We start from the raw sequence: 27,302 nt of genomic DNA, 5'->3' as shown, positions 1-27,302 counted from the left end.
TCAATGACTGTCCCTTTCACCTCTGACTTGTCTAAACCATCATGATCCATTGACAGAACGATTAGGAGGGAAGGCAGGTCTACTGTTCATTCATCTACAATCAATCAGAGAAATGAGAGGCCCATTTGTAATAATATTAGTAATAGTTCAGAATTGTTGTGCTGAAGCTATTAAAAGCAGCAGCATGCCACAGACAAATACTTGTTTGTCCACAAAAGTCTGCATAACTGCTACTAAACGGAATAGTTTGGTTGTTATTTATAAGGACCGAATAATAACCTGACAGCACATCTATCACGGCCATTACTGCTAATAACTGGTCTACAGTTATTACACACCTTCCACTCTTATTAACTTACAATGGAAGAAGCCACGCAAGGGGATCCGTCACATGTAAACAATTTTTTCAGAATGTGTATGAACATATTCAATTTTGATTTGTGGTATCAATGGTTGAGTCACTGATTTAGAAGGTTGAGTGGCAGACAATACTAGAATATTTTGAAAATCAGCAAGCTGAAGATATTTGTCTGGGTGAATTGGTAGTAGCCCCATCAGCTTTTTTTCAAATTTGCTAGAAAAGGCATTTCTTTAATTTAAAAGATTAAAACTTCACCCATGAAATCCAATATGATCGCGACCATCATCTCCCTGCCACTTGGCTTCTAAAGGGATGCCAATTTTTCCTGACCATCCTTAACTTTATTTTGTAAAATTGTTTTTACAAAGTAGCAGTTCATAAAAATCTAAAGACAGTAGATGGATTTACTTTATTATTTCACTCATAGTTTGCTAAAATGACCATGGAAAGTGCTGTAGAATGAAAACAATTTAAGAGCATAGGGCCAAGGTTCAACTATAGAAATCTACAACACTATATTTTTCATAACTTGGTAAAATGATCTTCTTTATGACACATCAGTCTGCTTTGGATGAGCTTAGTTGTAATGGCAATTGTAAATTGTTTATTCACCGATCACTGACCCAGGTGAGGCGTTGAAGTGCTTTGCGATGAGAAGCATGATACTCTGGAACCCCAGGGAAGAGTCAATAGTAGATTGGTATTATGTGATTTTTTTGCATGAATTAGTTGTGTTAGGTTTGTGCTTTTGACTTATGTGTGTTTAGTAGAGTTTAGAGTAGGGATGGAATGATGTGAATGGATTTGAAAACAGGAAGTAGTAAGCTGTTTGTGTGAGTGGTGGTCATTTGTACCTGTTAGTTGGGTGACATGGCTAAAAAAGAAAGGTGAAGCTTCAGGAGGATTTTTAGGAGTTCATAGTAATCAGAAAGTTTTATGATGAGAGAGGGATGGGACAAAAACTGAAGGGAGAATTTTTGTTTTAATAAAACTGAAAATAACTGATAAGTTGTACTCAAATTAGCAAGAAAGACACTGAAGGTTGTTCCTCTTTGAAGTAACTTGCTCAAGATGTATGCTAAATAGCCACCCAATTGGCAAATTACTGTTGGATTTGTTTTTTACTATTACCAATCTGAGTTAATTTGAATTTTTCTGCTTTTCTTTTTTCGCTTTTTTTTTCTCCAAATATTTGATTATCACTCAACTGGGGATCTTTCCCATTGTCTAGCCTCGTTACTCTCCACTCTGATGCTTTTCTTTGAGCTAAATACTAACTTCTATGCCTGTTTGTCTCTCTTCTTAACTGTTCTTTTTTAATGATAGAGGCAGTAGCTGATGCTTAAACCGAGAGGGTGGCCCTCAAAGAAGAGGAGATTTCATGGCTATGGAGGGTAGGCTCCTAGTGGGGGCTGTGGGAATAAGGTAATTGGGCAAGATTTAGTTAGATAAGGGAAACACACTCAACAGGGTATGATGGCTCTAGAAGTGAAAGGGGAAAAAGCTGTTGATTGAATTCAGAAATAATTAACATTGATTATATTTTATGTCATTTAAGTTAATTGCATGGAATGTGAAGATTGAACATGAGAAATAAGCAAATATAAATTGTACAACAAATTAGATCAGCTAAACCTGTTACAGTTTTTCTTCAGAAAATTAATTTCTCATCACATGAGTCTTCTAAATACCTTTCTTGGCTTTCATAGCTCTGTGAACTTAACTAACCAAGCTCCGATACATGGGGCAAGTATTGGTCTATTGTGCCAAGATTTTGTGCTGTGCAAATCCACATTTGATACTAAGGTCATGTTTGACATTTTCCAAATAAAGTCACTCTAGACCCAGGAAGGGTATCTTAAACATGGAAAGTTGAACGTTAAACACATGAAGACAGACAAAGTAGCCCAGTAACCTCTTATAATCTTGGCCCCAATATATCTCTGTAATAAAAGCTGTTGTCCAAACATTGTCATTTTTTATTTGTATTTGTGGATCATTAGAGAAGTAATTATCTTAGACGTTGCTGATCCTGGCTCTAGACAAACCTTTGCCTGTGTTCTCTTTTAGCACCATAGAACGGGGAGCCCCTTTTATTTACAGATTTAAAGATAGCAACATAGAAATGTCAATTCGTGATCTGAGGTGACTTTCATTGTTGCCCAAGCATCACTAGGAAGGAAGAGAAAAATACCTATGTAATTGAATAAAAAGGTCTAAAAGATCTATGGCAACATCATTGCTCCACAGATAGATGCTTCACATTTTATTCAAGCCCTGTTTAACAATATTCTAGAATATATATTTTGTCATGCTCTAGCACTTTAATACATCACTGTTGGATTTTTTTTTTACTATTGCCAATCTGAGTTAATTACGATTTTTCTGCTTTTTGTTTTTTCTCTTTTGTTTTTTAAAATACCAGAATATCTACTTTATTACTGAACTGGGGAACGTTCCTCTTGCACGCTTTTCTATGAGCTAAGGAATAACTTCTATCCCTGTTTGTTTTCTTTCTTCCTTTCTTTACCGTTCTTTTTAAATGATAAATGGAGACAATAGCTGATGCTTAGATGTTTAAACCAAGAGGGTGGCCCTCAAAGAAGGGAATGTTTCCAGGCTGTGAAGGATAGCCTCCTAGCAGTGGCTGTGGGGCTAAGGGAATGGGGCAAGATTTAGTTAGATAAGGAACACAAAGTGAGCACAGTGAGAATGACAGCTCTAAAAGCAAGTGGGGAAAAATCCTTGGTTAGATTCAGAAATGATTAACATTAATCACATTTTATAGCTATTTCAATTATGCTTTGTTGCATAGCTTATTTTGGATATCAATGGTTACTTTAAATACCGTACAGATTGAGTACATGCCTACATTGAGGCACTGGGTATTTCCTAAAGCTATTCTTGTACGAAATAATTACCAATCTTAATGATTTACAAACTAAAGTCCATAATTTTATTGTCAGCCTCCGTGATTACTGTTTGGAAAATAGAAAATTCCTCTGCCAGGGAGATAACTCAAACATATACCATTAGACATAAGAGAGTTGAAAAATCTAAAGAAGACAGTGTATCCTTGGTGACTGTCAGGAAGTTCCCAGGTGAACAATTTGTAAAGATAAGCACAGACTACAATTGATCCTTATTTAAATTAGACATACTAACATGGGTTTCATGTCCAAACTAAGGGCCTGATTCTAACTTTGGAGGACGGTGTTAAACCGTCCCAAAAGTGCGGATATACCACCGACCGTATTACGAGTCCATTATATCCTATGGAACTTGTAATACGGTAGGTGGTATATCCGCCACTTTTGGGACGGTTTAACACCGTCCTCCAAAGTTAGAATCAGGCCCTAAGTCTATTCAGAGAATTAAGATTTTTGAGTTGGGAGAAAAAGCAAGTCACTTACTAGCATTAATGACTAAACAAGAACCATCGAGTTCTATCACCAAACAGACACATAAATGGAATGTAGCTAATAGTTGTAACCCCTCTGATATTTATATTAAGCTGTTTTAGCTGCCATAATCAACGTTATTAAGGTGAGAATTCAGTTGACTCCAGGAGTAATTAACACTAAAACTTAACTCATTAAAGATAGCTTGCGAATTCAAACTTAGTGATAAATAGAACCAAGTCTTAAATATGCCAATACATTTATTAAATACTTAAATAAAATAATGCTTTGGCTAATGTAAAAGCCTATGGGCCCAACTCTATGACAATTGACATTTAAAAGATCAAAGCTGAAGACGCCTCACCATTGTTTATCAAATCATCCCCCAGAATCAGTCTCAAGGTGGGTCATGGTATGTCAAAAAAAAAACTAGAGTTAGTCACAGGCACATGTCATGGTATTGCTAAAGAAAGATAAGAATTCAGTTACTGTTCACAATAACCAAGTTCATTACACAACCGTGATTATAACATTTCGCCCACATTTTGACAAGCTGTCTTACAAAAGTCTTCTAATTATTAGTGTTACCCATCAAATATGGATTATTTCAGGTATTATAACTCCTTCCAGAGGAACAATGCTATAGGTCTAAATTGATGAAGCTGAAATTTCAGAACATCCTTCTATAATTTTTTTGATGTTCAAAAAGCATAAAGTCTGGCCTCATGTGGTTCATCTGGGAGATGATAAGATACATTTAGCCAGGAATGAATTCCCCAATTCAAACTTTATATCATCAACATCAACCTATAGTTTAGTTTCAATTAATGGTCATAACACATTTTCTTTTCAGATTTAGTGCATTACACTAGATGGAAGTATTAGTCAGCCATTATGCATTGTATATACAGCTTTTCCAGAGGAAACTCCTAAGCAGTAAATATGTTGTCCCAATAGCATGCTGTGACACTTAGTGCAATTAGCTTCTGCTATTGAATAAACAATCTCTGAATTTTGTACATTTTCAGATTACAAGTCAGAAAACATCCAAATTATAAATACTAATTTGACTTACTTCCATCATCCTGGTTTTGGTTCTGCTGCAAGGTATTTAGTTGTGAAGGTGTCTAAATATGTAGATGGCGAGACCCCCAATGGATTGATATACTACTATTGGGCTGCTCTCACACAAAATACTAAATAACTAGATAAATGGAAATATTTACTAGTGTCTTTGGTTGTCAAATTAACTTTGTAAAGATGATTATCTTACATAAACCAGTGTATACCTATTTCTTTGTCTCCCCAAAAATGTCTTTAGGAAATTAAGCTCTAGCATCTAAACGTTTTATAAGGGAAGTTAACAACCTAGAGAGGTTATCAAAACCTCCAATTACCACTTCTTCAGTGGGACTGGGCCCTCCCAAATTTACATTTTTATTAATGGAGAGCAATGGGCAAACATCTGATGCTTCTCTATTAAAACAATTTTCGGAAACACAGTTGTTTTGACATCATCTTTAAAAATTATATTGATTAAGTTTGGGCAGTTTCACTTTTCCAAAGAAATGACATTTAAGACCCTATTTACATTTTATCATATCGAAATAGACCCTAAAACATACATGGGTATTCATTTGATACATCGTTAGTCATTTTGGGTAACCCGGAATTACCTGTTATTTTCCAAAGAGATGTTTTAAAATATGGGCCAAGCATTCTATATTTAGGGTTAAGGACATGATTTTGGGTACAACCATAAAATGTATTTATCAAACGTGTGCAGAATATATTATGCCCTCCAATACCTTTTTTTCAAACATCTTCAGGCTAGAGGTTTCTTCAATAAAAAGAAAAACTCCATACTTATGTTTATATGAAATTCATTCCTGAAATTATTCGTCCACGCTTAAATACCTTCTGTAAGAACTTTTTATGATTCTTTAATCGATCATAAAACAGATAACCTAAAGGATGGAAGGGTTATGGGCATTACACACATACCTAATTTAAAACATGTTTTCAGCCATCTGTACTCCTGTTACCCCAGTTAGACCACATCAGTACAAATCCAAATGTAACTTTAAAATTAATCCAGTCAAACGACCTGCATGATATGAAAGAAGTTAGTAGCTGTCCAGTGTGTGATCTCGCGGAAGCCACATGCATACATATGTTTCGCACACGAGTGGCGTTTAAAAACTAATGAGCCAATATTTTTAATTAACTCAATAAGCTGCTTGATCCAAACAGACTCAAATGTTTTTGGTCCAGCACCACAAAAATGAGTGTTCTATGTATTAATTTATTATTGCAGACTTATTCTTGTCAGAAATTTGAAGCCTAAATTACCTTCAGGGTTTTCAGATTGGTTGAAAGAAATATGTGAAGTTTATTCATCGGGGCACAATTTTGCTCATTGCAGAAACGGAATAGGAAGCTCCAATTCACTATTATTATTATGTAATAATCTCTGTATATGAATCGTATTTCGATTTTACATTTTATTATATGCTTTGTACGGCTCTATGTATGATTGAAAATCCTTTGCAAATGCATTTTTGAAACTATAGAACATATTTTACTATAAAAAAGAAAAAACAAACAGCCAAAAATTATGATTTCCAATCAGATTTATTTCGGTTTTACAGGGGACAATCCGACAAATGAAATTCGACTTTAAATAGCAACTGTAATAATGTTTTCGATGTATAAAATATAACTGTCATCTGCCAGTGGGAAATGTTTGTAGAAAAAGCCACGGCACACTCAGTTACATCCCGCGTGAAAACATTTATGCAACGCATGTAAGAGGTCCCAAGTTAAGGTGATTACTTTTCCGCTACTGTTTTGTACTGTGTTTTTTTCATTAATTCAGTTTACTTTCCTTATGTTATGCTACGTTAGCCTCGCTTGTAATGTGAACGATATAACCATAAAGGACACTTAGCACAAAAGTAAGTATATAACAGCGATCCAATCAAAGGTAACATTCCATAACTTTTTTTAGGAAGAAAGAGATCTTTATCACTTCCTGAAGGCTACTAATTTCTCAGGAATGTACATAAAACAACTGTAAGGGCTGTGGGTTCCACCTATGAAAAGTCGCACTTTTTCACTTGTGGACGTCACGTTTTGGCACTTGCTGTGGCTGAGATTCACCAGTAGAGGCTCGTTCATTGTTTTGGGCCGTAGCTACAATAGTACACTCATATTAAAATGATTAGTTTAGCAACGGGCTATGAGCAGGTTTCTTGTGACACGTTAATAAACATGTACACATGTGGATAGGGTGAGGAGCACTACTGTGTGACTCAGACTGACATCAGCATAGGTAGCTCTGGCCAGATGGTGCCTAGTCTAAATGTTATTGTTTAATTGGGTACTGAAAGGTCTGCGCTATTCATTTTGGCAAAAGTGTAAGATTTGTGGTGTTTACACTTTTTGGACGTGATGTTCAAACTGTATTGAAATTTAACTGTGATTGGTACATGTTAAAAAGACCTGTGTCGTGGCACGGAATCCAGATGTCCTGGACAGTGAACTGCTCTGCCTCCTGTGGCTCCACCTGCTAAGTAGAGCCCTCCTCACTCCTCTGAACTCCTGACCGTGTCAAGAGTTTGAGGCCCTCCTCCACCAGCATGCTTCTGCCTGCACCTCATCCATGGTGTCTAGTTGGAGAGCTTTGCTTTCCTACTAAGCTGCCTCTCTCCTCCTCTTCCTCTGCTTCTCTATCCCTTTGTGTGCTCTCTCTTCCGTGTCTGCCCCCCTGCGCCCTTTTTTGTCATTCATTCTCCTCTGTGCCCTGTTGACTTCTACTTTACTTTTGATTTATTTTGCTTTACTTTTGCTTTATTTTGCTTTACTTTTTCTGTACCATTGCTTTCCCTCCACTCTCACTATCACCCTCCCGCCTCTCTCTCTCCCCCTCTGCTAATGCCCCCGCAGCCCCGCCCCACTCCGTTCTCTTGCGCTGCTCTCCCGCTGCTGCTGCCCCGCAACCCCACCCCCTTTTTTCATGCCGTTTTCGCTCCCAGCTGTCCTCTCATCCCTCCCCACCATCAAACTATGTAATCTACTCGACTCAGCTTCCCCAGACGTCGCCTTCCTGACCGAGACCTGGATGAACCCCTCCTCAGCGCCCGACATTGCCATAGCCATACCGGACGGTTACAAGATCACCGCAGGGTTCGCTCCAACAAACCAGGAGGACGCATCGCCATAGTCCACATGAACACCCTCAGGATCACGACCAGCACCAAAGACGCCCTCAGCACCGCCGAACACCTGCACTTCCAGATCCACACTGACCCAAACACCACCTTCCAAGTAACCTTTGTTTACAGACCCCCCACCCCTGACAGCAGTTCGGCAAGTACATCACCGACATCATCAGTACGCACCCTCTCACATCCACAGACTACATACTCCTTGGGGACTTAAACTTCCACCTTGAGAACACCAACGATAACAACTCCACCACCCTGCTTGACAACCTCTCCAACCTCTGCCTCAAACAGCTCATCATAACACCGACCCACTCCGCAGGTCACACACTCAACCCAATTTTCTCCACCAGCAAACACGTCTCCTTCAGACACATCACCGAACTCCACTGGACAGACCACCACTGCATCCACTTCTCCCTCGAGAAACCCACAAATCACCATCTCCCGCAATGTATCCCACACGGCTGATGGAACAAGGTCACCAAAGACCAACTTATCACTACCCTTTCCCGGAACCCACCCATCAACACTACCGACGCTGATACAGCAACCAGAAACTTCAGGCAATGGATTGACAACTGTGCCAACACTCTCACCCGATCAAAAATCCCTTCAACAGATGCACCGACAGAAAGGCCTTCTGGTTCACCGCCGACCTCCAAGAATCTACAAACATGCTGAAGACTCGAAAAGAAGTGGCACCAAGATCAGACTCTGGACAACCACACAGCCTTCAAAAATGCCATCTGCAGACACCACCAACTCTTCCAAGCCGCCAAGAGAACCACCTTCAAAAGAACGCATGAACAACAACGCACACAACCGCAAGGAGCTCTTCAACATCGTGAAGGAACTCTCCAACCCCAGCTCCAATGCCAATGACATCCCGCCATCACAAGGCCTCTGCTACTCCCTAGCCGCCTACTTCCACTGCAAGATTGCAGACATCCATGACAGCTTCAGCACTCAGACGCCCCGTCAACCACCGAAACCACAGACACACCACCCACCAGCCTCCTGCTCTCCTGGACCCACGTCCACGACATCGACACCATTGAAATCATGAACACCATCCACTTTGGCCCACCATCCGACCCCTACCCTCACCACATCCTCAACAAAGCAAGCTCCGTCATCACACCCCAACTCCGGAAGATCATCAACAGTTCCTTTGAATCCACCACCTTGCCGGAGAGCCGGAAACACACTAAGATAAGCTCCCTCCTCCAGAAACCTAAGGTGGATCCAAAGGACCTCAAGAACTTCTGGCCCATCTCCCTGCTTCCCTTCCCTGCAAAAGTCATAGAGAAAAGTGTCAACAAACAACTGACCCGTTTCCTCGAGGAGAACAGCACTCTGGACCCTTCCCAATCCAGATTCCACAGCAACACAGCACCAAAATTGCCGCCACCGATGACATCAGAACAATATTGGACAACGGCAAAACTGTGGCCCTCATCCTCCTGGACCTCTCAGCCGCGTTCGACACCGTCTGCCACCACACCCTACGCACACGCCTAAGCAATGCAGGAATCCGAGACAGAGCCCTGGAGTGGATCACCTCCTTTCTCATCGGCAGAACATAGAGAGCCCGCCTCCCTCCATTCTGCACTAAAGCCACCAAAACCATCTGCAGTGTACCCCAGGGTTCGACCCTCAGCCCCACCCTCTTCAACATCTACATGGCTCCGCTTGCTAACATCGCCCGATCTCACAACCTCAGCATCATCTCATATGCCGATGACACCCAGATGATCCTCTCCCTCACAAAGGACTCCGCCAAGACCAACCTCCGCAAAGAAATGGAGGCCATCACCCAATGGATGAAGAACAGCTGCCTTAAACTGAATTCCGACAAGACTGAGGACCTCATCTTCGGCTCCACCCCCTCCACATGGGATGACTCCTTGTGGCATGCCACACTGGGAACCGCTCCGACACCCACTGACCACGCACGCAACCTGGGATTAATCCGGGACTCCTCACTATCTATAATCCAGCAAGTCAATGCCATCTCCTCCTCCTGCTTCAACACCCTCTGCATGCTCCGAAAGATCTACAAATGGATCCCCACGGAAACCATAAGAACAGTCACCCAAGCCCTCATTAGCAGCAAACTGGACTACGACAATGCCCTCTACGAAGGAACCAAACTCCAGAAAAGGCTGCAATGCATCCAGAATGGCTCTGCACATCTCATCCTGGACATCCCTCACCACTGCCATATCACAGGACACCTGAGAGACCTGCATTGGCTTCCCGTCAACAAGAGTATCACCTTCAAACTCCTCAGACATGCTCACAAGGCACTGCACAACACCGGACCAGAATACCTAAACAGACGACTCTCCTTCTACACCCCAACCCGACAGCTCTACTCCGCCGACCTCGGCCTCACCACCATCCCACACATCTGCAGAACAACCACAGGCAGCAGATCATTCTCACACCTCGCTGCCAAGACATGGAACACTCTTCCCACCCACCTGCGTCAGACCGAGGACCTCCTTACCTTCAGGAGTCTTCTCAAGACTTGGCTGTTTGAGCAGTAGCAGCCCCACCTCAGCACCTTGAGACGCTCACAGGTGAGTAGTGTGCTTTACAAATTCCCTGATTGATTGATTGATGTAAGATTAGATTTACGATCACTAGTTCGTTAGTATACTTGTGTGATAGTATTTCTCCGAGTCAGCCACTAATGACATTTTCCCCTTGAACGGCCTGGGAGAGTAGAGATAATTAGTATGCCTATCACCTCAAAAGATGCAGTAAACAGTAGTCCCATTCCAAAGAGATTAAGATTCACCTACTTGAGAAGGGGGTGTGGATTAAGAATTTTCATTGCTTTTACAAGCAACTCAAGTTAAAAACAAAGAATCCTCCCAATGGGAGGGATAGTGCAGATTTATTTCTCTGATCCCCAGAAGTAAGCCCTTTCGAGGTTTTGGAGGAAAGAGCCCAAGCCTGCATGGTTGGTGACAGGCCCCAGGAAATGACGTTCTCTGACTTCTAAATGAATTGCTCAACATCCTATACAGTGGACTGGTTTGTTGGTTGTCAGCTAGAGGTGTAGGGCTGATGTAACATCCCTAGATTTGGAGAGTTTCTTGCATGTTGCCTCCCTTTTTAAAACTCTACCCAGGCCTGGAAAGCTAAGGAAGAAGACCCAGTGTTGATGTTGATTCCTCTTCAGTGTGCACCAACTCCTGGCTTGTACTCCAGGACTTTGGGGGCTCTCTCCAGGCCTGTGACATCAGCTCCCTTTCTCCCTCGCACATCTAATGACAAGTATACCATTGTAGTGCCCTTAAGGAGGGGTCATTGTGACACCTACTGAGATTCCACAATTGAAGCTGTAATGACAGTAGAAGTGAGCTTTGTAGATTCTGTCTGGCTCCAGCACAGTTACCCTGCAAGAGGTTGAAGTATTGGAAGGTTAGGGTATCTGGGCTCAGAGTAATACCTGTGGAGTGCTGCTGAGGAGCTAGTGGGCTAACCTAACACAGAGCACATCAAGTAAAGCCGCTGATACCAAGAGAAGGAAGCAGTGGTGCAGGATATGGGAAGCAGTGAGCAAACCTCTTCAGCTGGTGGAACAGCTCACGAGGGGAGGTCACATAGAACGAACAGTGCAACGCTTCATAATTCGGTCAAGCAGGGATCAAGACATTATCATTTTTGTCTGCCACTCAAGCACAGTTTGGTCATCTCTCCTACAGTGTCCCGATGCTTGGAAAAGCCACAGGCAGCAACAATTCCACAGATATCAGCCAACATGCTGAAATCTAGAGTATGACCGTGCACTGCTTTGATATTGCCCTGAATGAAGAGGAAGGAACCTTGCTGTTGGTTCGCTGCCAAGGAGAATAAGAAGAAATTGTCTCCCTACCTGTGAGAAGTCACAGGGCTTCACCCACAGCACTGTCCATTCTCACTGGCTGAACTATGATTTATTGGGTGCATCTTTGTTGTGGCTGAACTATGGATATCAAGCTCTCAGCACCATTTTGAGTCAGGCTATTACTGCTCTGCCTACCTATCCTGAGCGTCAAGTACTAAAGGGGGTACTTGTTCCACAGTTTTTAGTGGCCATGACATGAGGGTCCTAGAATGCCAGTAGAAAAAGGCACCTATTTATATTATTGGTGCCCAGGAACTTCTGATTGCCATGGGTCCAAAACTGAGCTCTTCACAAAACCAGAAACTGGTCCAAAGTTTACGTGTGATGATCAAAAACAAGCCTCGCACTAAATGGTGCCTGTGGAATCTCAGTCCCCATGGAAACAGGTCATCTCTGGAACCTGGCTGAGTTTGTGGCATCTGATGGGAAATATTCTGATGACAGAAAATCTGGGTTGTGGTCATAGAATAATGGACGTTTCAAGTAACTATCTCTAACCTTAATACTCTGGCAAACTGCAGTGTATGCAAGTCTATTGAAGGCGCACTTTCCTGGTGCACACTTCCTTCCCTACACATATGTCTTCAGATTGTTCTGCAACGTGAACTACAGACAAATTTAAGTTGCAAAAATGTATGGCTTTGCACAACTAACTTTTCCCCTTTTTCTTCCTTATGGAAAGCATTTTTCGTTTTTGGACATTTACTGATGCTATCTCAGAAATTCCATTTATTCTGCATGTTATCATGGCCTGATCATATGCAGTTGAATGGTGGCATTAGAAATGTGCTTCTGTCATGAACCAACGCTGTACACATCTTTGGACATTTATGGCAACCTCACCAAATAATCATACAATTGTATTTATTTTATTTTAACTAGCGTTAGGTAAATATACATTATCATGTAATGATATATTGACTCTTCTTTGTTTTCTGATGTTTTAAAATTACCATCTTGGTCTGATTCTTATTTTCACTCATAGCGCTGTATTAATGATTCAGCCGCAGAACCAGAAACTGCCTTGCACTAACGTGTGATGGTATATCATTAAAATACCTCGATCTTCTTCCATGTCTCCCTGTAGATAAACACGTCTCCTATCTATCTGCAATTCCTCTCTCAGTAATGAAAAAAAAGATCTCTCAATTCCCACGGCGAATCCCCACGATCGGAGACAGTGTGCGAGAGCTGCAGCCTGGCACTGCGCCAACTCAGTGCCGTAGTAACAGCAGAGCTATTCCCACAGGTCACGTTTGGCATGATTACCAGATTATAAATTACACAGCAGCAGAACTTTGCACTCGCGCAGATGAATAGGGGTTTTGGTGAACACACAAACTCTGGAGGACACGCTCACCTTCGACCCGTGGTTTCTGACTAGAAGCAAAGCAACTCCGGTGGTACAGACCATACGATACTCACAGCTGCAGATGTAGCGGAGACGCCTTTGCCCGCAGAGGCGATTTAAACTGAAAGCGGCCCTCGTTTGTTCGCTGGCTACTTTGAAGTGTATATAAATGAATATTTGAATAGAATGAGCCGAGGGAAACCATTTTTCTTGTCTTTCCTCGACCATTTTAAAGGTGAAGTTCCTGTCAGAATGCATAAACGGGGCGCTGTTTCTCAAAGCTATGTTAATAATTTGGACATCTACATCATAGGTGCCTTCCAGCATTTTTGTGTGTGTTTCCTACTTTTAGGGGATTTACACAAATCTACAAAAGGCTACATGGGAATCTAAGTGAATAAGAGAGCCCGATGTGTGTTCATACTGTGTTTTTTTATTTACTCTTGCTGACTGTCTGCAGATAGTTTGAAGGACTATGTGTGGCCGAAGTGCATTAACATATTGAACCTTTTTCCTTTTTGTCCATTAAAGTACTTTTATGTTAAATCTTTATGTAAATGATTTGTACACATTCATTTCAAATGTAGAACAAATTAAAAAAACTACAGTGCTGTAATCTAATTTTGAACTGACTATTTGATTAATTTAAATATCTTAAATAAAAATTATATTTCTGAAGCTTTAAATTAAAAAATATGTATTTCAGCCTAAAGTAAAAATATAATTTAACTATGTATTAATATATACTAAAAGTGATGTAGGGTATTGATAAAAAGTAATGTAATTATATTTTAATGAAAAATAATGTTACAACAAGTTAGAAGTTCACAAAGGTAGCTAATGTAACTTACAATTAAATAATACCTGTTTTATTGTTACTTTTTAAAATTGTATTTATGTATTTTTAACAATTTTAATTAATTTAGTTTAATTTGACATTATTTTCTGTGAGGTTTTATTTTAAGTCCCACCCTGCATTATTTTCTATAGCAGGGTATTGCAGTATTCCAAAGGTTGACCATGTGTGGTGCTGGACTTACTATTGTTTCTTTTTGGCAATAGTATCTTACACTTGTAAATCTGGCTGCACCTCCTGTTTCAGGGATTTTATATGTTTAACTCTACACTTTTGAGCACCTTCACACTGGGATTTTGTGAATAGCCCAAAGTAGTAAGGTTACTAAAAAGGTTAAGAGTAAATTCAACTTGTAAGTTACTTACAATTGTTAGTTACCTTTGTGAATATCCTCCTCAATGTCTCAGTGCATGTACTGAGTTGGCAACTCATGAATTAGTGCATGGACCGCGGATCACTCTGCTAAGAAACAGGAAGAAGCGATCGGCAATCTGTGATCCAGAGCTGTGTTGGCCCTAGCTGTTGTTTTAACTTCTGGAGTAATTGAGTTGATTTATATAACGTAGACACCGTGTATTCCTTAAAAAAGAGATGAGTGACTACTGTTGTGAATAAAAACACAAATCCTGCAGGTTCTGAAGCTGAAATCGCTGTTTATAACCAATAACGCAAACGTGCAGATTTATCCATCCTTTAAGTGTCCCCAGTTCAAGTAAAACAGTTCTACAGAAGAGCAGAACTCAGAATATAGAACACTACCAAGTAAAAAGGTCTAATGCTTCACATGCAAGGAAGCAGACAAAACAACTCCCATCTGCACCTGCGCATAAGTTTAGAACAGGATAATTGTAGGGTGTGAGATTTTGCTTTATCTGTGACTTTTTTCTCCATTTACAGGGCTCTACTATTGCAGGTTGTTGGCCAAGTCACAAAAGTTCAGTTGTGTGACTACTAAATTAATTAGGAAGAAACGTTTACTTGATTTAACATAGAATTGTCAAACATTTTAGTGTTAACCCAGTTATCTGTGCTGCACAATTTAAAGGTTTTAAATGCAGCATATGTAGAGGGTGTAACAAGGTACTCACACTGAGGGTGATTTTTGACTTGTCCAACCACTGTGTAGCAACAACATTCTGGTTTTATCCGCGTTTTGGTATTAAGTTTGCTTTCCCATCGCCACGTTGGTCCATTTGCATGCACCTAGAAGAAAGTGTTACTTTGAATTAGATGCAGTGGTTGAAGTGCATAAAAAGATATGGGAATTGTGATCATGAGTGAAATGGAGGGGGATCGTGAGCGTGGAGGTGTGGCATGAGACATGGCTGAAAAACAAATACTCTGCAAATATTTATTAGCCTTTCACTTAGAGGTAAAATATAAGACACACACCTTAACTGAAAAATAAACGCACGTTAACCATTGGGAAATGGACATTTAGCCATTATGAAAGCTCAATTATTTAATGCGATTTCTGCAGGTCTGTGTGTGTAACTAGACAGTCCCAGACCTGAATCCTAGTTTGCACAGTGGGGACTAGTGGAATAGTGACATGTTCATTAATTGTGCTATGAGGTTCCAGCCTGATACTGATAGAAAGCACTGTGAATATACAAATCATTATTTTAAAATTGTATGACACACAATATAAAATAGGCTGTCGCAAAATGTGCAAAAAGTGCTTTCAAAATATACATTTTTATTTTAAAGAAATCAGACTGTACCAACTGCAAACTTTCTTTTATAAGTTTCAATTGGAAGATTACTCTAGAATTCGGATTGTAACACACATACATTAATTCCAAAAAAATAATAAATCTTTGTCTCCATCATGTCTCAAACCACTACATCAATTAAAGCCATACTCTGTCTACCAGTCAGCCTTTAAATCTGCTGATAAACCCATTACATACATAGAATTTTTTTCAGGTTCCTTTCTTTACTTTCAGCCAAATGTACCTCAAGGTTGTCATTAACCTTTTAAGAACAGGTGCTTTTTTATCACAAAGTAGATGATTGGGTCGTTCCCAATAGATACATTCCACTACGACCACTGGTTAGATGCTAGAAAGTGCCATTGCTCATTTGCACAAACTTCAAAAGCACTTTACAGTGTGCTCTTTCTACAGTCCCGTATTCTAGCACCCGGTTTGTCTTATGGTTTGACCTTTATTATTGCATCTTCACATTCAATCCCTTGCAGATTAGGCTGTATAAGAAGAGAACCTTTGTCACTCACGGGGCTCATCAGGATGTGGGGTGTAATATTTCCAGACGAAGTGTGGTCGGCCCCTACTCTGTTCTTTTCTTTCTTGTATATACACATGAAGATCTTTCACAGTAACCTACTTGTTACTACAGCCAGACTGAGTTTATCTAAAAATTATTTACTAGGCACTTTCTATGTAGTAAATTTCTTGAGTGTATTACTTTATCTACCTGTGGTCTCTGTATCTAAGTTTATTGAGGCCCTTAATGAATCGAAAAATGAGCATGACAAGAACAATTAACTCATACAAAGAAAATATAAATCAAACACGGTACACCTCAAGATGCTGCAATACCATAAGCATTGAAAAAACTAATATGTTTCAGCTTTATAAAGCTGATCTATTTGCTTTCCTAATGCTTTTTGTTAATTGCATGCTAATTGGTCCACCAGACGCATACCTATGTCAGAAATCTTTCAATATGCTTACTAATAAAGAACACCTATTTCAAGATGCTATTGAGATGCATGTTGACACATGCATTGTGACATGAGTGCGCTCCTGCTCTGTGACATGTGCGTGCACATGCGTAGTGAAGGATTGTGCCCATTTTTTATTTATCATTGGCTCAGCATTACTTTGCCACTGCCCGGTGCAGGAGCGGAAATTTTACTGATGATTTTATTAATCAATAATGTACTGATTATTATGAACTAATATGTGAAAAACTGGTGACTTTTGTAAATAGCCACCATAATTCATTTTGTTTTCTACTTAGGCTAACTTTAGCTAAAATTGCAGTTGTTTTCCAATGCTCAATACTTACTTAAAAGAGTGTGATTAATAGCTTATAGACTTGTAGACAGCTCCCCCTAGTGAGTTTTTTGTGTTAGGTCTCACAAGGTCAGATTTATTAGGTCATTGCTGGAGTTTGACTGTCCTATTGTTTAGAAAATTGTCACTAATGTGTGGTTCCTTCCTCGAGGGTGGAAGTAGATGGAAACTAATTAAGATGTTTCTTCCTGAACCTAAGATTTGGATGAGATGGAACAATGGATCCACAGGCGAGACGGAAGAGAAGAAGAAATTGTTATAAATTGAGTCTAGCTAATGATTACGTAAATGTAATGTTGATGAATGAAACTTCAGTGTATTATGAATGTGTAACTTTTAGTTATCTAACTTTAATTGTATTGGCTGAATGTATAACACCCCATGTCTTGACCAATCATGAGTTTTGTGAAAATTAATATAATGTTCTGTCACCTATTCTTGATATTGTTGTTCTTCTGACTCTGATGTTCCTGTTCATTGTCGATCTTGGGCTAGAGTTGGGTTAGCTGTGGATGCAGAACAGACTTTACGAAATTTTCCAGTGATATATTGGTCATGTAGGCTTGAGGGATTTAGAGGTCTTTCTACTGATGGTCCCCTTGCTGAAGAAATCTTCTTGTTGTTGCTTTATGGGTAATGTATAAATTATGTACTGTTATCTGTGTCTTTTGTTTTACAGGTACCACCATTGACATAAATTAATTGCTGCATAATGATAGTATTTTTGCTATAACCCGAGCTAGTATATTTTTACTAAATTTGTGTTTTCTAAATTCTTTTTACATGAAGCTCAACATGTTAATGCTAATTAGTGGTTAGTGAAGGAAATTTGTCTTTACATGCTTATGATTTATATTGACCTTCTTTGATCTATTGCTCAAATGTATTTTATTTCACTGTTGCAAATATTGGTGTTATTAAGTTGTGTTATAATACTTGAGATACTTTGTTTACTTGCTTTGATTAAATTCAGATATATAAGGTGTTCTCATCAGCCGTTGATGATCCGATATGCTTATAATTTATGTTTGAGAATTATTTTTGTGACATTAGCATTGTTAATATAGGAAAATAAATTTATAATCCTTCCTAATAAACTGGTGTGGTTATTGCATAGTGATTAGATTATTGATTTCTTTGTTTATTGATGTTTTTTTATGACATACATCCTTGACAACCCCTCAAATCTATGTTGTGTCGATCCATTGGCCTAAGGCGTGAAATCCACTATTTAGTTTGAGGTAATAGCTGGGATTCCTCGGCAAAAAAGGGGAGACGAAACAAATGAGGAGGAGCACTGATGATCAGGGGAAGGGGAAGTAAAACGAGAGTACATGGAGGGAGGAGGGAGGGAATATTTGCTTCCAAGGAGTGTTGAATATCAATAAACTAGAGAGTTCCTCAAGTATACAGTAGAAGGATATAACTCATCAAATCAGAACACTGCCACTCCCTCCCACCTCCCCTCTTATGCCGGCCGCAGCGCAGACGCGCACAGCGGGCACGCTGCTGGCACACCAAAGGCAGGCCTGTCTGCGCCCGTCCACGCCAAGACCGCGCCCAGCGCCAGACCCCCTGGCTAACACCCCCGCGCCACCGAACACCATTACTCTGCCAACGAACTCCACGCCCTTAATCCAGGACGCTCCTCTATCTGCTTCCAGGCCACACCGATGCCCACCAAAGGACCCTTCTCCTGCAAAGCCTGCAATTTCACCTGCAACCTAGCCTCCAAACTCCAAATCAAAACAGACAACCGCCTACTCAACGCATCCTACTCAACACCCGCTCCGTCCACAAACATACAATCGAACTCTGGGACCTACTGACCACATACTCGCCCGACGTCGCATTCCTCACCGAAACCTGGATGAATTCGGCCTCGGAACCAGACGTAGCCATAGCCATACCAGAAAACTACAAGATCACAAGAAGAGACCGAAGCAACAGACCAGGAGGAGGAATCGCCATAGTCCACAAAAACACTATAACAGTCTCCACCAACTCCCACGACACCATCAACTCCGCCGAGCACCTCCACTTCAAAATCCACATCAACGCCAACAACACACTCAGAGGAACACTGATCTACAGACCCCCTGGCCCCAGGCCGCAGTTCTGCGACGACATCGCCGACGCCATCAGCTCCCAAGCCCTCGCCTCAACAGACTACATCCTCCTTGGTGACCTGAACTTTCACCTAGAAAATAACAACGATATCAACACCCCCATCCTAATCAACAACCTCGCCAACTTCGGCCTCAAGCAACTCGTCACTTCACCCACCCACTCCGCAGGCCACACACTCGACCCCATCTTCTCAGCCAGCAACCACGTCTCCTTCAGCCACACCGCCGAACTCAGCTGGACAGACCACCACTGCATCCACTTCTCCTACCAGAAACCAGTCACTCACCACCACCGCACACAACCCCCCTGACGCAACTAAAGCAAAATATCAACAGATCAACTGATCTCCACTCTCACCCGGGCCCCACCCCCTGGGACCCCAGACCCCAACACAGCCGCCACCAACCTGCATCGCTGGATAGAAGACTGCGCCAACACCCTCGCACCGCTCAAAAAAAACCCCAAACACCTCCCACAGAATCAAGGCCAGCTGGTTCACCTCAGAACTTCAGGAATCTAAACGGCTATTTTGCAGAAAGGAAAAAACCTGGCACCTTGACCCTACCAACTCCAACCACATCGCTTTCAAGGATGCCCTACGCAAACATCACCAATTGATCCACACCACTAAAAGGACCCACTTCAAAAACCTCATTGACGCCAACACTCACAACAGTAAAGAGCTCTTCGGCATCATCAATGAGCTCTCCACTCCCAGGACCTGCTCCAACGAACCCCCGCCATCACAGGAGTTCTGCAACTCACTGGCAACCCACTTCAGTCGAAAGATAGAAGAAATCCATAATAGCTTCAAACCCCAGACCCACTAACTGACTACAAACACCCAAGAACCCAACGCTCCAAGCAACACCCACTTCCTCCACACCTGGACCCCCGTCAACATAGAGGGCACCACCACCACCATGGCCTCCATCCGCCCTGTCCACACCATTTCTTCAATAAGGCAAATATCATCATCGCCCCCCACCTCTGCAAAACCAATCAACAGCTCCTTCAAGTCAGCCACCTTCCCAGAAAGATGGAAGCACGCAGAAATCAGCGCCCTGCTGAAGAAACCAAAGGCAGACCCAGACGACCCAAAGAACTACCGGCCGATCTCCCTCCTCACCTTCCCAGCCAAGTTCATCGAAAAAATCGTGAACAGCCAACTATCCCGGGTCCTGGAAGACAGCAAGGTACTGACACCTCCCAATCCGGATTCCGCAGAAACCACAGCACTGAGACCGCACTCATTGCTGCCACAGACATTAGGACCATGCTCGATGAAGGAGAAACAGCAGCACTCATCCTCCTGGACCCCTCCGCAGCTTTCGAAACGGTATGTCATCACACTTTCCGCACACGCCTCCACAACGCTGGAATCCGTGACAAGGCACTCGATTGGATCTCGTCATTTCTCTCAGGCAGAACCCAGAGAGTCCGCCTCCTACCGTTCCTGTCAGAAGCCTCCAGAATCATCTGTGGTGTCCCCCAAGGATCTTCGCTCAGCCCCACGCTCTTCAATGTTTACATGGCCCCCCTCACCAACATCGCACAAACCCACCACATCAACATAGTTTCCTACGCAGACGACACTCAGCTCATCCTCTCCCTCACGAAAGACCCTACAACTGCAAAGAACAACCTCCACAACAGACTTCACGCCATCGCCAGCTGGATGGAATCAAGCCACCTCACGTTAAACACAGACAGACTCCTGGTGGCCCACCTCCCTGGGATCCGCACCCTCACCCACCACCCACGCACACAACCTGGGCTTCATCCTGGAGTCCACACTCATCATGACTCAGCAGGTCAATGCCATCTCTTCTTCCTGCTACAACACTCTCCACATGCTCTGCAAAATCTTCAAGTGGATTCCTGTCGAAACCAGGAAAACTGTCACCCACGCCCTGGTCAGCAGCCGATTGGACTACGGAAACACCCTATATGCAGGAATAACAACCAAACTCCTAACAAAGCTGCAAAGAATCTAGAACACATCCGCCCGCCTCATTCTGGACATCCCACGCCGCGACCACATTTGCCCCCACCTCAGAGACCTGCACTGGCTACCAGTATCAAAGAGGATCACCTTCAAACTCCTCATCCACGCACACAAGGCCCTCCACGACACAGGCCCTGCCTACCTCAACGACAGACTCACCTTCCACACCCCCACCCGCAATCTTCGCTCCACCAGCCTCGCCCTCGTCTCCATCCCCCGCATCCGCCACACCACCGCCGGAGGAAGATCCTTCTCTCACCTAGCCGCCAAGACCTGGAACTCCCTACCTCTCCACCTTTACCAGACCCAAGACCTTTTGACATTCAGGAAATGCCTCAAGACATGGCTCTACGACCAGTAGCTCCCCCCCCAGCGCCTTGAGACCCTAACAGGTGATTAGTGCGCTCTATAAATCCTTGATTGATTGATTGATTGATTGAACACTGTGGCTGAAGTGCTCCTGGACAGAAAAAATACGCAAATAGGAAAGCAATGGAATCAAGTGCTGACAACTGAGATAGGCAGTAAAACCATACAGTCATGAGCAAGGGGGTGACCTAAAAGCCACTCTAAGTATATGTTATTTATGTGAAACAATAAGTCCAACTAGAAGTGTGTGTTATTGTGGGTTACATGCTAAAACGTTCCACTGCTCGCTTACACAAAGCTGAAGTGTACAGTCAATGAAACAGTGCCATTTGAGTTCCTCATTTAGGCCCTGATTTAAGAAAAGTGGCGTGGCACCCAGTGCAGTGCAACTTTTCTTGCACCCCCCAACACCACCATGTGTGCGTTGTATCTAAGATATGGTGCACCATGGCAGTAGTTAGGGGAACTAGTGTCAAACTTTTTGACACTGGTTCAGAGCTTTGCAGGATTAACGTAACAAAATGTGACCCTAATCCTGCAAACCCCATAGAGGCCCATTGAAAACAATGGCATGACTCCTTTTAACGCCTGCTCTGAGCAGGTGTTAAAAGTGCCAATATAAATGGTGCAAAGAAATCTTTTAGATTTCTTTGCACCATTTTTTCGGCCCTCTTAACTGGGGAATGCCCCCTTTCCACCCATTATGCCTGGCAAAGGCAAAATGTAGCGCAAAGGGTCACAAAGTGGCACAATGCATGCATTATGCCACTGTGTAAATTTGGTACAGCAATTTTGGCCTCATTGGGCCAAATTAGCGTTAAAAATTGATGCTAATGTGGCACAAGGAGGAGCTAGGTGCTCTTAAATCAGCCTCTTAGTGTGTTCAGTATATGAGTAGAGGACATGATTGCTAAGGTGAAGAATAACAGTAGGAAGGGAAACAGCCTTAACAACGCGGCTCGAGTCACGCTGTGCTTTTACAACGCGACCTGAACCACAAATGCGTCTTTACAACGCATTCCTTTACCACTCAAGTCATTACAACGACTTGCCTCAGGGAAAGTGTTGGACTGATGTTGGACTTTAAGTCCAACACTTTCCCTACTGTGGCGCTGACTGGAGTTGGAATAGTAAACTATACTATTCCAAAGTCCAGCGCTTTCCCCAAGGCAAGTCGTTGTAATGACTTGCGTGGTAAAAGAATGCGTTGCAGAAACGCATTCGTGGTTTCGGCCGCGTTTTTAAGGCAGGCGTGCTAAAGACCTGCGTTGTTTCGACACACATCCCAGTAGGAAGCCTTAAACATGCTGCTCCTTGACACGTTATTTAGCTGGGTGACTCTCTTTAACAGTTGGCTTATCCTGCTGGATAATATTGTGACTGCTGCTGAATTCTTAGCAAATAGAACATTCCCGAGAAAGGAGTGTGATTCCTAGGTTTCCTTGTGATATATTAAAAATAATATTACAATTACAAAGCACTCTCTACCATTTGTTTGGTGTCTAGGCATGGGTAAAATGTGCTAATTATCACCACGACCAATAGCAATCATTTTATAGTCTACAGAAGGACCAAGACCTCAACAGACTCACTAGGATTTTAACCTGTGACCTTCTAAACCTATCTCTACTAGTGGATGAATTAGTCCACTGAGCTGTCTTACTGGTAGAAATCAACATACTCATCTCAACCTACTCATTTTACCAGTCATGGTTCAGGTACTGCAGTCTATTTAGCTGCCTGACAGAGGTTTGGCACTGGGAACACTAGGAAGCAAAGAGCCAGCTGCTCCACATGGTGCACAGCAGCATGGTTGAAAATTTGGGATAAAGTGCTAATTAGCAGCCAGCATCACAGCCCTTTTTTTAATTGCTGGTGGCAGGGATCTCAGAAAGTGGGAGAGTGTTTAACATGGAGGATGTAGATGCCTGCTGCCTAGCCCTTCGTCAGCAATAAAAAAGGCGCTATGATGCGGACAGTGCAGGCCGTTTCATATAACTTTTCAGGCAAGCTGCACTGCAGCCACGCTGCAATGTGCGATATGACTAAAACACTGACAAATTCAATAGCTTGCCTAGGTTAGAACTACTTGCTTTGCTAATGCTTGTTTTTTGTGGCAAGATAGGAGGGTGGCAAGGAACAGCACAGGGTGAGAGGGGTCAAGTAACAATGCAGGACGGTGCAGGAGGGTGGGAAGAGACAAGCAAAATGCAGGATGGAGCAAGAGGGTGAGAGTAGCAAGCAACATCATGGGCCTGCACCAGAGGGAACATCACCATGACTGAGCAGGACAGTAGGGCTGTAAGCACCGTGACAGAGCGGGAGGGGACAAGCAACAATATGAAGAGAGGAACAGGATGGGGCAAGCAACAACACACAGAGGAATTAAAGGGTGGGAGGAGTCAAGCAACAACACAGGAAGGGATGGGAGGGGGCAAGCAACACGGGGCAGCAGAGGAGAGTGGGAGAGGGCAAGCAACAACAAAGAGAGAGCCAAGCAGGGGTAAACAACAACATGGAGAGGGACCAGTATGTGGGAAGGGGAACACAACAACAACCCAGAGAGGGACAGGAATGTCAGAGCGGACAAGCAACAAAAAGGAAAAGGAAAGCAACATACTGAGAGGGACAGGATGGTTGAAGGGGGAAAGCAACAACATGGAGAAGTACAGGCACGTGGGAGCAGCCAAAAAAGAACAAGGGGAGGGAAAACAACAATATGGAGAGAGACAGGACGTTTGAAGGGGGCAAGCAACAACCCGAGAGGTACGGAAAAGTGGGAGGGACATGGATAGAAACACATGAGAGAGAAGGTATGCAAACAAATGCATTTTTTATTAAGTACTCCAACTAAAAGAAAAAAAGTAGCACCAAAAGCATAAGCAGTGAAAAGGCACAGGTACTTGAACCATAATTCAGGAGAGAGACAAAAACACAGAAAGAGAAACTAGCATGCACTGACCAAAGAGAAGCAAGGAAATGAGAGTGATGATGAAGTCAACCAATGGTGAGCAGTGGGCGAGCTCTAAGCACACTGTAAGCTAACAAAATGTCTCACAAGCAGCAGCGCTGTCTCAGGTGTACCCTAAAAACTGCCTTTATTTGGGATCAATTCACTCCTAGCTTAGTGGATTAGTCATCTCCTCTATCACATTGGGCCAGCGCCCGGTACAACATTTTCAATTTCACAACAAATGCCTGAGACACCAAAATTAGTTATTTTGGAGCCAGTGTTCGGAGCAGTGCCTGCCATGATGGGGTACGTGCTTCGGCTGTTTGCATCACAGAGGACATACCAGGCATATAGTTCTTTTATTCTGATTTTTTTGGGTAAGCACTATTTTTAGCATGTTACAATAATTACAAAGACCAGCATATTTTGCAATGTGTATGTACCATATTGAAAGTGTAAATAGAATTTCAATTAGGTCCCATCTGTACAATAGACTTTACAGTCAAATGTGTTATGTTTTTTCTTTCCCTTATTTTAAATATACGATATCTTTCAATAGGGAAACAGTTCCTATGTTATAACAGCCCCTTCTCATCCGCCTTTCTAAAGAGCACAAGTTAAAAGACAATTGGATCACTATTGTCATTGGACAAAGAACTACCTTCCCATAACTGCTACATAATTTACTTATTTCATTTCTGTAAGTTCCCTTCCAGGTAGTGTGGTGAACTCCAGTCTCTATAAATAGCTTTACACATATAGGGGGTCATTTTGACCCTGGCGGTACTAGACCGCCAAGGCTCAAATGACGGAAGCACCGTCAACAGGCTGGCGGTGCTTCCTGGGGTATTACGACCGCAGTGGTAGCGCCACGGTCGCACCGCTGGGGCCAGCGGTTTGCCACCACAATGGCCCTGGCGGTTGTAATCCGCCAGGGCAGCGCTGCTTGCAGCGCTGCCCAGGGGATTACGAGTCCCGCTCCCGCCAGCCTTTTCCTGGGAGTCGTGGGCCCCCTGACAGGGCCCCATGGAGCTTTTCACTGTCTGCATAGCAGACAGTGAAAAGCACGACGGGTGCAACTGCACCCGTCGCACAGACGCTCCATTTGGACCCGGCTCCTGTGTTGCGGCCGAGATCCCTGCTGGGCCGGCGGGCAGAAACCAGGTTTCCGCACACCGGCCCAGCAGGGATCTCCAAATGGCCGCGGCAGGAGTGCGGCTGCATTGGCGGCCGCCCGGCGGTCCGATCTTGGCGGGCGATGAGGGACATAGTGTTCTATAACACAGTCAAACCCATATGTTAGTGCCCAGGAAAACCTACGGGTGATGTTTATTATATTTACTATGTGATTACAAAGTCTCCAACATTGTATTCCACTTATGTGCGACATATATCCTCTTAACCATGATCACTCCTCCCTGCTCAAGTGCGCACTCTGTCTCCAGACATTTAACGGCTACAGAGTGCCATTTCATTACAGTGGGGGATGGATTGGCATTTTTCCAATTCATTAGGACATTGCGTTCTGCTAAAACTGATGTGAGTTCTACAACTCTCCTTGGTACTTTATTGGTTCTAGAATGTGGAAAGAGGCCCAGCACACAGGCCTCGAGAGTATTAAGTTCAGTGCAACCCGTCACTTCGAATCAGCACACTAGCAATCCCATCCCAACAGGGCATCAATGTACTGTATGACCATATCATGTGAAGAAAATCAGCCTTCTCAGTAAAACAATGGAGGAAAATTCAGGGAACACCAGGTACATTCTGCAAATCCTATTAAGCTGCAGTAGGCTCTTTTTAAAATATGAGTTCGATATATTTAAATTGCGTTTCACAACACCTTATTCGGGCATATGAGTATTCTCTTCCATTCTGAGTCATTTGGGGGTCTGCACTATCTGATTCCCATTGGGTACCAAATTTAGGGCCTCATTTACAAGAAAGTGGCGCAGCGCAGCACTACACCAAAATTGGCAGCGACACACTGCGTCACTTCAGAAATGCAGGGATGTGCCGTATTTACGAAAATACAGAAGACCCCTCTGTTTCCCCTAGCCCTGGTGCTAGAATTATCTGCCTAGCGCCAATGCAGGCACCCTTGCACCATTGTGCAAGGGGGCCTGCATTGCAGGGAATGATTGTTTACGTTCAGGAAAGTGTCCCCTTCTGCACTTTAACAATGAATGATGGTGATTCGTTACTTCTATGTGTGCGGCAAAATGCAGTACACATAGAAATAGCAAATCGTCATTATTCAGTGATTGTTAATGTGTAGGAAGGTGCTCCTTCCTGCACGTAAACAATCAATGATGGCATTTTGCTCTTTCTCTGTGTGCTGCAGAATGCTGAACGTCTTGGACAAGCCCAAAGAGATTCAAGAATGAATCTGTGGTAATTAAGGCATAATTACGCATTAATGGAGAAAGTAGGCTACATTTTTAGAGCCACCCCTCCCCTTGTCTAATTTCCGTAGCCTGTATTCTGTAGGAAACCAACACTGACATTGGCAAAACCAATATGTTTGAATTTTGTTCGGTCATGGATACATTCAGAGCCACCACACCGACACTCAGTTCAACATGAGAGACACAAAAAAAAGGTAAGGGACAAAAAAAAGTGAAAACAAGAAGAAATAATAGTATATCTTCTCATTGCACTATGCAAATGCCACCCCTGGAGAAGCGTTAGTTTCTGAC

The 27,302-nt window shown here is 42.7% G+C and overlaps 1 protein-coding gene across 1 annotated transcript in view; it reads right to left on the bottom strand.

Moving 5' to 3' along the window:
* Positions 1-27,302, bottom strand: part of HECW1 (HECT, C2 and WW domain containing E3 ubiquitin protein ligase 1) — a 1,026,664-nt gene that overhangs the window by 864,808 nt on the left and 134,554 nt on the right. Inside the window, exon 2 of the mRNA XM_069216002.1 lies at positions 15,188-15,302. The gene's annotated coding sequence lies outside the window, so the exon portion shown is untranslated. The remainder of the gene's footprint in view (positions 1-15,187; positions 15,303-27,302) is intronic.

This window comes from Pleurodeles waltl, chromosome 2_1 (genome assembly GCF_031143425.1).
Source record: "Pleurodeles waltl isolate 20211129_DDA chromosome 2_1, aPleWal1.hap1.20221129, whole genome shotgun sequence".
NCBI classification, from domain to species: Eukaryota; Metazoa; Chordata; class Amphibia; order Caudata; family Salamandridae; genus Pleurodeles; species Pleurodeles waltl.
This window is presented reverse-complemented; position numbering and strand designations above follow the sequence as displayed.